The sequence below is a fragment of the Rhinopithecus bieti genome, unplaced genomic scaffold (assembly GCF_001698545.2).
Source record: "Rhinopithecus bieti isolate Rb0 unplaced genomic scaffold, ASM169854v2 scaffold_44159, whole genome shotgun sequence".
NCBI lineage: Eukaryota > Metazoa > Chordata > Mammalia > Primates > Cercopithecidae > Rhinopithecus > Rhinopithecus bieti.
The window spans coordinates 1,301,239-1,311,931 of record NW_016818573.1 but is presented as its reverse complement, the minus strand read 5'-3'; the positions used below and the strand labels follow the sequence as shown (position 1 = coordinate 1,311,931).

The 10,693-nt window shown below is 52.0% G+C and overlaps 1 protein-coding gene across 4 annotated transcripts in view; it reads left to right on the top strand.

Annotated features, from left to right (window-relative positions):
* Nucleotides 1–1,160: 1,160 nt before the first annotated feature.
* Nucleotides 1,161–10,693, top strand: part of PC (pyruvate carboxylase) — a 108,057-nt gene continuing 98,524 nt past the window's right edge. Inside the window, exons 1-4 of one of the 4 annotated variants that reach the window (XM_017857266.1) lie at nt 1,173–1,249; nt 1,570–1,697; nt 5,100–5,287; nt 7,411–7,449. The gene's annotated coding sequence lies outside the window, so the exon portion shown is untranslated. Of the gene's footprint in view, nt 1,250–1,569; nt 1,698–5,099; nt 5,288–7,410; nt 7,450–10,693 lie in introns of all 4 variants that reach the window. The other 3 variants (XM_017857265.1, XM_017857267.1, XM_017857264.1) reach the window with 3 other exon arrangements.

Below are 10,693 nucleotides of genomic sequence, written 5' to 3'. Positions count from 1 at the left end.
AAACAAGGACAGGTCAATTGTAGCTGCAGGTCTACAGTCTAAGTTTAGCTCCTAAAAACTCCACAATAAGAATGTCATCATAAGCTTATTTTCCCAGGTGCGGAACAAAGTCAAGACTCTACCTACTCAGAGACATCTGCATAACTGACTCTTCCTTTACTCTCTTTTTCTCTTCAGACATTCATCTTATCTTAAGTGGATTTACCGGGCACTAGCTAAAGTCCCATAGGAATGTTAACTATTGTCCTAATCGCCTACTTGCCCTTCTTCCTACATGCCTTCCCCTCACTCCCCCTTTAAGGAAATGCATAAATACTAAACCTCCCGAAAACCTCTTCGGAAAAACAACCACGGAGGTGTCTGTGGTTCGTGTTTTTCCCGAGCATGCCCTCAAACTGGATTAGTAAGCCTCGATGATAGAGGCGTATGCCTCAGTCACTCGTTCCACTTGTCAAAGCTTTCCTCTCGTGTCTCAAACAAGCCTTCCAAACCCCCTAGGTCCTGAGCAGCTTCGCTCTGCAGATTACAAACCCGAGACTCAGAGGTTAACTGGCTTGCCCAAGGTCACACAGACGGACTCCAGACCCCCATAATCACCTACGTAGCTGCTAAAGGACACAGTCATGTAACCCGTGTGGCACAAGCGCCTTCTCCTTCCTCCTGCCCTTCGCTAACGTGAGCTTTTCCTGCGACCTCTTCTCCGCTCGCCAGCGCATATCTGCGTCTAGCCGGGATGCCTGAGCCCCAGTGCGATCTGTTATGCTTGCAGCTTCGGGAAACACGTGCTACTCGGGTGAATGAATCGAACGTCCCCACCCCCGCCGACAGCCAATAACTGCAAGTCGCAGCCCGGCCACTTCCGCCTATTGCGGGCGTCGGCCAGGGTTCGGCGGCCCACGTGAGGCTCCCCAGACAAGGGAGTAGGCGGTGGTGCGCCAGGGGCGGGCTCTCCCAGCCTCGCCACTAATCCAGGCGCTTGCCGGGGACGGGAGGGGCGGGGCTGACGTGGGGCGCCAAGGCTTAAACGTGACGGACAGGCGGGCGCAGGGAGGAGTCCACAGCCTAGGGGCGAGGAGTGACGGAGAACACTGCCCAATAACGGGAGGGGTTGGGCTGCCTGGGCCAATAGGAAGTCCGTAAGGCGGGGCTGGGACTGCAGCAAGTTCGGTTGCACGGAGACCGCAGCTGTTCTCTGTCAGTGGAGGCAGCGGCGGTGGAGGCGGCGGCGAGGACTGGCAGCGGCGAGGAGGTGAGTGTCCGCCGCGCTCCGCATGGTCCTCTTCCCGCCGCGGGTCGGAGCGGGTGGACGTGCGCCGCCGCCGCCGCCGCGAGGGACGTTTATGTAAGGGTCGCGCGCGCAGAGGCGGTGCGGGCTCCGCGAGTGACGGCTGGAGGAGACGGCGGCGAGCGGCGCGCGGTGCGCGACGCGGAGTGCGCCGCCCTTCCCCTCGCGCGGGGGCTCGGCCGGCTGGACCCGCCCCGGACCCGCCCCGTCTCCAGCACCCAAGCGCCCGTCTGGTGCGTCCTCCCGCGGGCTGCCTCATTCTTGCTCTCGGGCCCATTTTGCAGATGGAGAAACTGACTAAAGCGCCTCGCGCGAGATCCCTGAGGGTTCGAACCCAAGGCTGTCAGGATCGGGAGCCCAAGTTGTCCCCATCGTACTGGATGTGGCTCAGCTCTGCAGGAAGCCGCGGCGTGTAAGGCGAGGGCTTTCCTTGTTCCCGGCGCTCGCACTCCGCCTCCCGTAGGATCTTCCACTTTGTTTCAGACGGGGAAGCTCCAGGCGCCCAGACGCAGTGATTCGCCCAAGGCGGGAGGTGGGGCTGAGCTCAGCCCCTTATTTCTCCAGCTTTTAGTAGTTTACAAAGCGCATCAGAGTCGGAAGCCAAGCCCCTAGGTCCCTGGCAACTTTGAGATTCTTTTCTTTTATTTTTTTAGACAGGGTCTTGCTGTCACCCACCCAGGCTGGAGTGCAGTGGCGCGATCTCGGCTCACTGCAGCCTCGACCTCCCGGGCTCAAGCGACCCTCCTGCCACAGTACCCCAGTGCTGGGACTACAGGCGGGCGCCACCACGCCTAGCTAATTTTTGTATTTTTTGGTGGAGATGAGCTTCCGTCATTTTGCCCAGGTTGGTCTCGAACTCCTACGCTCAAGCGAGGGGCCTGCCCTGGCTTCCCAAAGTGGTGAGATTATGTGCGTGCCTGGCCTGAAATTCTTAAAAATCAGATTGTGTCTTGTTTTGTGAGAAGAGGTAGGCCAGGGCTCCTTACCCCTTCTCCAGCTGAGAAAACAGGCTCAGAGAAGTACCAACACTTGCTGATGACAACCAGAACCTCCAGAGTGCCTGCCATCTGCCTCCCTGTTGCTCCCGTACCCACTGCCACCAGCAGCCCTGGCTGGCCTCCCCCAAGGCACCCTATCCTTGTATGTGATGCAAACACTTGTGCTGGGGGTGGATGTGCTCAGCATTTCTCTCACTTGCAGCTACAGCTTCCTGCCTGCACGCTCTCCTTAACCGTTGAACTCTTAATCACATTCTTTTGCACACCTACAGTGTTCCTATCCCTACACGGGGCTGAGAGACAGCGTGGGCGATGAGGTCAATCCTTGTCCTACAACTGCTGGCAAACCGATTGGGGGAGAGAAAAATAAACAAAACCTAAGCAGCAAGACAGTCTGCTGCAGATGTTTGTAGAGAGCCTAGTGGGTGAGGTATTGGCCCTAGGAGGACATGGAAGAGGAAGTTCAGTAGAGGCCAGTAAATCACACACTAAAGCAAGACAGGAGAAATGGCCTGGAAGGAGATGGGCTTAGGAAGGCTTCGTGGAGGAGGTGAGTGGTGGACCTCTTTTTGATGTCACTGGCAGTGGAGAAGCAGTGATTGGATTTGAGCAGCTAGAAAGTTTTATTCTGGAGAGGTTTTGTTAAAGAAGTTTTTGAGACGAAGTTTCGCTCTTGTCACCCAGGCTGGAGTGCAGTGGTGTGATCTCGGCTCACCGCAACCTCCACCTCCCGAGTTCAAGCGATTCTCCTGCCTCAGTCTCTCGTAGTTGGGATTACAGGCACATGCCACCACGCCTGGCTAATTTTTGTATTTTTAGTAGAGATGGGGTTTCACCATGTTGGCCAGGCTGGTCTTGAACTCCTGACCTCAGGTGATCTGCCCGCCTCGACAGCCCAAAGTGCTGGGATTATAGGCATGAACCATCACACCTGGCCAGTTACAGAGGTTTCAAGCAATTAGAACTGGAAGAGGAAGGCTGAGGAAGGTGGAAGGAGAATGTAGAGGATACAACTTCACTGTTGGGTGTAAGAAACTTGATTGGTCACTGGGAAGAGGCCTCTACAGGAGATGTAACCAGGTGAGGGCACTAGGATTTGCTAAGGTGCTGGTAAGTCAGTGACTGGAAGCCAGCCTGAGGAAGCAAGATTAGATGCAAAGGTAGACCGGGCTGGGCGCAGTGGCTCATGCCTTTAATCCCAGCACTTTGGGAGGCTGAGGCGGTTGGGTCACCTGAGGTCAGGCGTTCCAGACCAGCCTGGCCCACATGGTGAAACCTCGTTTCTACGGAAAATACAAAAACTATCCAGGCGTGATGTCAGGCACCTGTAATCCCAGCTACTCAGGAGACTGAGGCAGGAGAATTGCTTGAACCTGGGAGGTGGAGGTTGCAGTGAGCTGAGATCGCACCCCTGCACCCCAGCCTGGGCGACAGAGTGAGACTCCCTGTCAAAAAAACAAAAAAAGACAAAAAACCAAACCAAAACAAAAAAAGCCTGAAAGGCAGACAGGGCTCTGAGGGCCCAGCTGCAGGCCTGAGCTGTGGTTTGTATCCCATGGTATTCTGGTAAGCTCCCTGAAAGCAGCCGACATTTGTTTACTAATGGCTCCTCCACCCTGCCATGCTCTGCCCTTAGGGAAGGGGCTTTGTTCACTACAGTTGCTCAGTATCTGCTTTTTGAATTAATTTAGGCTGTCATCCAAAGTTTCCTTAGTTTACCCCAGTGTACCCTCATGTGCCATATTGCCTTCTGTCTTTCTACTGAAGCCCGCTGCAGCCTGGCTGACTCGGTTCCCTGTGTCAGTCCTCACCTCCAGGATCTCCCCTGGAAGGTTGCCTCTGGTAGCCCACAGTGGGTCCCCCAGGCCCTTTGCCCCTTTTTGTCCTGCTCCTTGCTTTCACCAGGTCTCACTTCCGGTGCGTGCCCCAGGTGCTGTGATAGGTACCTGTCCTCTCAAGACCACCACTCATGGGGGCTCTGGGACCAGTGGCAGGGCAGGACCTCAGATTCACTACTCTCATCCCAAGTCACAGTTCCCTGTGTCCCTCTTCTGTCTGTCCTCACAGTCCCTAACAGTGCCAAGAACAAGTAGGTGCTTAATGAATGTTTTGGGTGAATTAGTTGAAAAGGGGCCAAATGGGGAGCCAGTGAGGAGAGAAGGGTGAAAGATGGGGAACACGGAAAGGAGTTACCTTTCAGGGTGGCAGGGATGGCCAGCACCATGGTCAGTATGGCAGAAAATCTGGCAGTCCACATTTCTCACTGGCACCTTCTGCATGGGCTGGAGGCCTCATTCAGGTCAACATTTTCTGTTTTTTTTTTTTTTTTTTTTTTGAGAGATGGAGTCTTGTTGCCCACCCTGGAGTACAGTGGCACCATCTTGGCTCACTGCAGTCTCTGCTTCCCGGGTTCAAGCGATTCTCCTGCCTTGGCCTCCCGAGTAGCTGGAATTACAGGCGCCACCCTTTCGCCTGGCTGATTTTTGTATCTTTACTAGAGATGGGGTTTCACCATGTTGGCCAGGCTGATCTCGAACTCCTGACCCTCCCAAAGTGCTGGGATTACAGACGTGAGCCACCGCGCCCGGCCTCTGGTCAACATTTTCATTGAGGATGAGCATGGCTTTCTCTTTGGCTGCCTCCCAATATTGTCCTGCCCCCATCTGAATGGGCACCGATTCTTGTTTCCTGAAAGTTCCCACTTCGGGGCAGGTTTCTCACCCAGAGGCGTCCTTCACAGCAGCGGGGCATTTTGCCTGCTCACTCTGAAACCTCACCTGGGCCTGACTGACCATGCCTTCCTCTCTTTCTCTTAGCTCCCTTCTAGTCTCACCTGTGGACACTTTGCCAAAGGAGTCGGGCCTGACGGTGGAAGATGGGAAATGGCCAAAAGAATAAACCATTTCCTCTTACTTACCGAATGAAAAGCTTGCCTCATCTTGGCGTTCAAGACTCTCTCATATGATTTCACCTGTTGGGCTCTTTCTTCCATTTGACCCCGCAGGTACCCTCTTCTGTGTCAGCCCCCATAGTGAGATTAGTCACTGTTGCCCCAAACTCACTTCTCACGGTCCCCCCTCTGCTCTTGTTCTTGGTGACTTTGTTTTCTGCAGGGCCTTGCCTCTTATCTTGTCCTGTCAAAATTAAATTATTCTTCGAGACATGGGACTTTATGAAGGCTTGCCAACTCTATTCAGTTGGACTGGGCTCTCTTTTCATAACAATGATGGTGATAAGTAATGATTTATTGTTATGAATAATAAAAGCCAACTCCTGTGTGGTGGTGACGGCCTTGCTAAGCCCCTTACATACACATAATGTGATTATCACAACAACCCTATTACAAATGTACTATTAGATCCATCTCTTACAAATGGTGGACTCTCATAGGTGAGACACAGAGAGGTAAAATAACTCGCCCAGAGTCACGCAGCCAGGCAGGCTAGGCAGGCTCACTGCTGGAGTGCGTCTCACGTGCCATCCCATTTTTGCTTCTTTTAACAAGCCCCCAACAACTTGCTTTTTGGCACTTTGTGGGCAGGGCCTGAGTGTACATACAGTTCCTTGTGCAAGGCATGTGCTCAGTAAATATTTTATTGACTTGAGTGCCCCAGACATTGAATTTCAGTCTTGACATTATCTGCCAAGGCAGCTGGTTTTCTCTGAACAGGGATTTGAGCTTGCTGGCCTGTGTTTCCATTTTGCTGTTCATTGACTAGTGGCTAGAGCAGGTGTGGCTTTTTCAGAAATAAGCAGTCGATAAAACTCCAAAAAGTGAACACACAATACCAGCTGTGGGCTCCCGTGGGCATAAACACGAGGTGTACTCTTAGTGTGGCAGGGAGGGGTCTCTGCAGGAAAGGATTTGAGGAAACAGCCAGGAAATAGGGAACACATTTCAGGTCACGTAAGACAGCTCCTTATTAGTGTCAAGTTGCAGAGTGAGAGAAGAACCAGAGTCCCAGTATTCAGAGGGAGCTCCTGAAGGATTAGAGACAGCTCTGCGGAGATGCAAAGAAAGCGGGCCTGAGGCTGGATGGAGTGGGCAGGAAGAGAAAGCACTTCAGATAAAACAAGAGCTGTTTCTAGAACTTCTTATTTATGTCTAGTGGGTGTCAGAAAAGGGTTTTACTTAAGTGCTTCCCACCAAGCCTGTCGGTTAACGTCCCAGTGTGTGCTCTGTGCCAGGCATGGCGCCAGTGCTGTGCGTGTGCTGCCTCATTGGGCATTCCCTGGAACGCTGTGAGATGGGCGTTGTTATTATTCCCATTTTGCAGATGAGGAAACAGACTTGGAGTGATTACAGAGCTGCTGTCAGAGTAACAAGGGGTGCAGTCCAGGCAGCGGGACAGCAGAGCTGGTGCTTCTAGCCCTGTACCCTCCTGGTGCCCTCAGAGACTCCCCCAAGATGGAAGCAAAGAAACGGTTCTCGGCCGGGCGTGATGGCTCACGCCTGTAATCCCAGCACTTTGGGAGGCCGAGGCGGGCGGATCACCTGAGGTCGGGAGTTCGAGACCAGCCTGACCAACATGGAGAAACCCTGTGTCTACTAAAAATACAAAATTAGCTGGGCGTGGTGGTGCATGCCTATAATCCCAGCTACCTCAGGAGGCTGAGGCAGGAGAATTGCTTGAACCCAGGAGGCAGAGGTTGTGGTGAGCCGAGATCGTGCCATTGCACTCCAGCCTGGGTAACAAGAGTGAAAAAGTTCTCTGGGTTCTAAAATCTGTGTTCTTGGCTGCGTGTGGTAACTCACACCTATAATCCCAGCACTTCGGAAGGCCAAGTTGGGCAGATCGCCCGAGGTCAGGAATTTGAGAGCAGCCTAGCTAACATGGCAAAACCCCATCTCTACTAAAAATGAAAAAATTAGCTGGGCGTGGTGGCGTGCGCCTATAATCCCAGCTACTCAGGAGGCTGAGGCAGGAGAATCAGTTGAACCCAGGAAGCAGAGGTTACAGTGAGCCAAGATCATGCCACTGCACTCCAGCCAGGGCGACAGAGCCAGACTTTGTCTTAAAAAAAAAAAAAAAAAAAAAAAAAATCAACTATGTTCTTGCCACTCCTGTTTTCTCTGGGAAGTTCTTGGAGCAGTGAGGGTAATGCTGTTTTTTTCTTTTGCTTTAGATACTGTCTGCCTTCTGGAGAGCTGACCAAACACTAAGGGTAAGTCCTGTGCCTGAATCCAGGCTGGCGGGATGCGTGGGGGTCTTCCCCAGGAGCAGCTGTGGATGCCAGCAGTTTGGCATGTCAGGTCTTAAGCTCAATGAATAAAAAAAGGCTGTGCTCTGATTTTTGGATAATATCCGTTTAAGCAGTCTTGTCTGTTTCCAGTTGCTCTTGATTTTTACAGGAAAGTGACATCTGGCTCCCTGCTGGCCCCATTTGGCATCTGGCCAGCCTAAGCAGAATGCCCTGCTTCTGGAAGGGTATGATCAGCTGGGGAAGCTGGGCAGAAAGAATCCCAAGGGGCCTCTAAGAAGACCCCTTGAGTCAGCGTGGAGAGCAGGCAGCTGGGGTGCGAGGTGGCTCTGCCAGCTGGTTGTAAAGTCACTTGACACGGGTTCCCGGAGGGTGACGCTCAACCTTTGCCAGTCACGGTAACAACGGGGAAAAGGGAACCTGCCCCTTCTTCCCCTGCAAATTTTACAGGCATGTGCCACCACGCCTGGCTGATTTTTTTTTTTTGAGACGAGTCTCGCTCTGTTGCCAGGCTGGAGTGCAGTGGCGTGATCTCGGCTCACTGCAACCTCCGCCTCCTGGGTTCAAGTGATTCTCCTGCCTCAGCCTCCAGAGTAGCTGAGAGTACAGGTGCGTGCCACCACGCTCAGCTAATTTTTGTATTTAGTAGAGATGGGATGTCACCATGTTGGTCAGGCTGGTCTCAAACTCCTGACCTCAGGTCATCCGCCCTCCTTGGCCGGGATTACATTACAGGTGTGAGCCACCGCACCTGGCCTCTACTGCTTTTAAGGTTCCACCAACATGGATTTCCCTGGTGGCAGGTGCCTGGGAGATTCAGTGGCCTCCCCTCAGCCTAAATTCCACAGCCCTCCAGCCGGTCCCCTGCTAGTCCAGTCGCCTCTTCCCCTGCTGATCTGCCGGAGCAGCCGAGCCAGGGAGCCAGGTGCTCTCCCAGCATTTGTGACAACAATAATGCTCTTCCCTTCAAGCCCGCTGTGGCCTTGGGGACTTTGTGGCTCAGGGACAACTTTCTCCAGAGCTCATGTCCAGTGCTCAGTGGTACAGGAGTTTTTTTCGGTTTTCCTCAGATACCCTTCATGACGCAGGAGCTGGTTTCCTGTGTGAGATTTCCCACAGTCCTCCCTTGGACCTAGGTCTTGGGCCAGCAGGCGCCGTCTGCAGGCTACTGTTGAGTAAGGGCAATGGGCTCGTGGTGGGAATGGTCATAATGTGGAAGAACTCCACCCTCCACAAGTTTCACCCCCTTGTTCTCTCTCTGCTTGCTCTGTCCTCTTATTCTTGGCTGATAGAGATGGATGTTATTTCTCTTACTTGCGCCCCTACAATGAGAGGTGGGCGTGTTGGAGAATCCCCCCAAACCACTTGTCTTACGGAACTGAAGAAACCGAAGCCTAGAGAAGGCTGGTTAGCAGAATCCAAGATGCTGATACCATTTTTTTTTCTTCTTTTAAGATTGCCATCTTTTATCGATGTCTTCCCTTTGATCCATCAGTAGAGAGGGAAAATCAGTCACCAAGAAGGGACCTCTTCTTCCAGGTCATGTAATTTGTCAAAGCTTGTTTGGCTCCTCCATTCCCAAGGCTCTGCTGAGTTGAGCTTTGCCTAGGGACTAAGGCTCTGTGGTCTGAGCTTGTCAGCCTCCCCTCCTCTTCAGCTTTCTCCTGGGGGGACATGGATGTGGCCCTTTGTTGTGTTGTTAAGTGTTATGCCTGAAGGCATTACCCCAGGTACTCCCAGCACTATCTCGGGTTCCTTGCTCTTGTGTTACCTCTTTGTCCTGATTTGCCTCGAGACCAGAGAAAGGGGTGGGGCGGGGAGGTCACTGGACGGCTGGGAGTACATTTCCACTGCCTGTGTGTGGAAGGACCTGACTGCTTCTGTGGCAGCTCCTCTCCTGACGACATCCACCATGACATCACGAAGAGGCTTTGGGAAAATTCCACGACCTGGCTGTGCTGAGTCATACTTAGCCTCTGGGGATGTGTGTCACCTTTCCCATGTCTGTCACTGGGCGCTGCAATTGCTACGAAGTGACACATGCTGCCCATTTCTTATATTTGCACGTCACTTTATACTTCTCTGAGAGCCTCTTCTCACGCACATGCTGTGTATCAATATGAAACATATTAATACTAAATAATTAATAATAATTGTATTATTTATTCTGGAAAATATTTCTCTCTTGCAATGGGTGAGGAGCCAGAGGTTCAGAGAGACTAGAGACTAAGTGACTTGGTGAGTTTCGGGTGACTGGTGCGTGGCATGTCTGAGGGAGGTTTGGATGCCACACCCACTCTTACCCCTGGATTTTTATGTAATGCAAACGTTATACAGAAATTAATTTGGTCAAAAACAATTGATTTTCAATGTGCTAAAATTATGAATTCAGAACCTAGTTTTTTTAAGGGCTAGTCTTTTAAGTTTAGCTTGTAAGTGTAGCCTATAAATCTTTCTGATCTGTTTACAATTCTAGGATATTTTAACAGTCACTTTCAGTGGGCTTTTTTTTTTTTTTTTTTTTTTTTTTTTTTTTTTTGAGATGGAGTCTCACTCTGTCACTCAGTCTGGAGTGCAGTGGCACTATCTTGGCTCACTGCAACCTCCGCCTCCTGGTTCAAGCGATTCTCCTTCTGCCTCAGCCTCCCAGGTAGCTGGAATTACCGGCATGTGCCACCATACTGGCTAGTTTTTTTGTATTTTTAGTAGAGACAGGGTTTCTTCATGTTGGTCAGGCTGGTCTCGAACTCCTGAGCTCAAGTGATCTGCCTGCCTCAGCCTCCCAAAGTGCTGGGGTTCCAGGCGTGAGCCACCGCGCCCGGCTAGTTTTTTGTATTTTTTAGTAGAGACGGGGTTTCACCGTGTTAGCCAGGATGGTCTCGATCTCCTGACCTCGTGATCCGCCCGTCTCAGCCTCCCAAAGTGCTGGGATTACAGGCTTGAGCCACCGCGCCCGGCCATGTTTGTTTATTTTTGTTTATTTTGAGACAGTGTCTCATTCTGTCACTCAGGCTGGAGTGCAGTGGCACAGTCTCAGCTCACTGCAACATTTACCTCCCAGGCTCAGGTCATCTTCTCTTTTCAGACTCCTGAGTAGCTGGGACTACAGGTTCAAGCCACCACACCCAGCTAATTTTTGTACTTTTTGTACAGACAGGGTTTCACCACATTGTCCAGGTTCATCTTGAACTCCTGAGCGCAAACCATC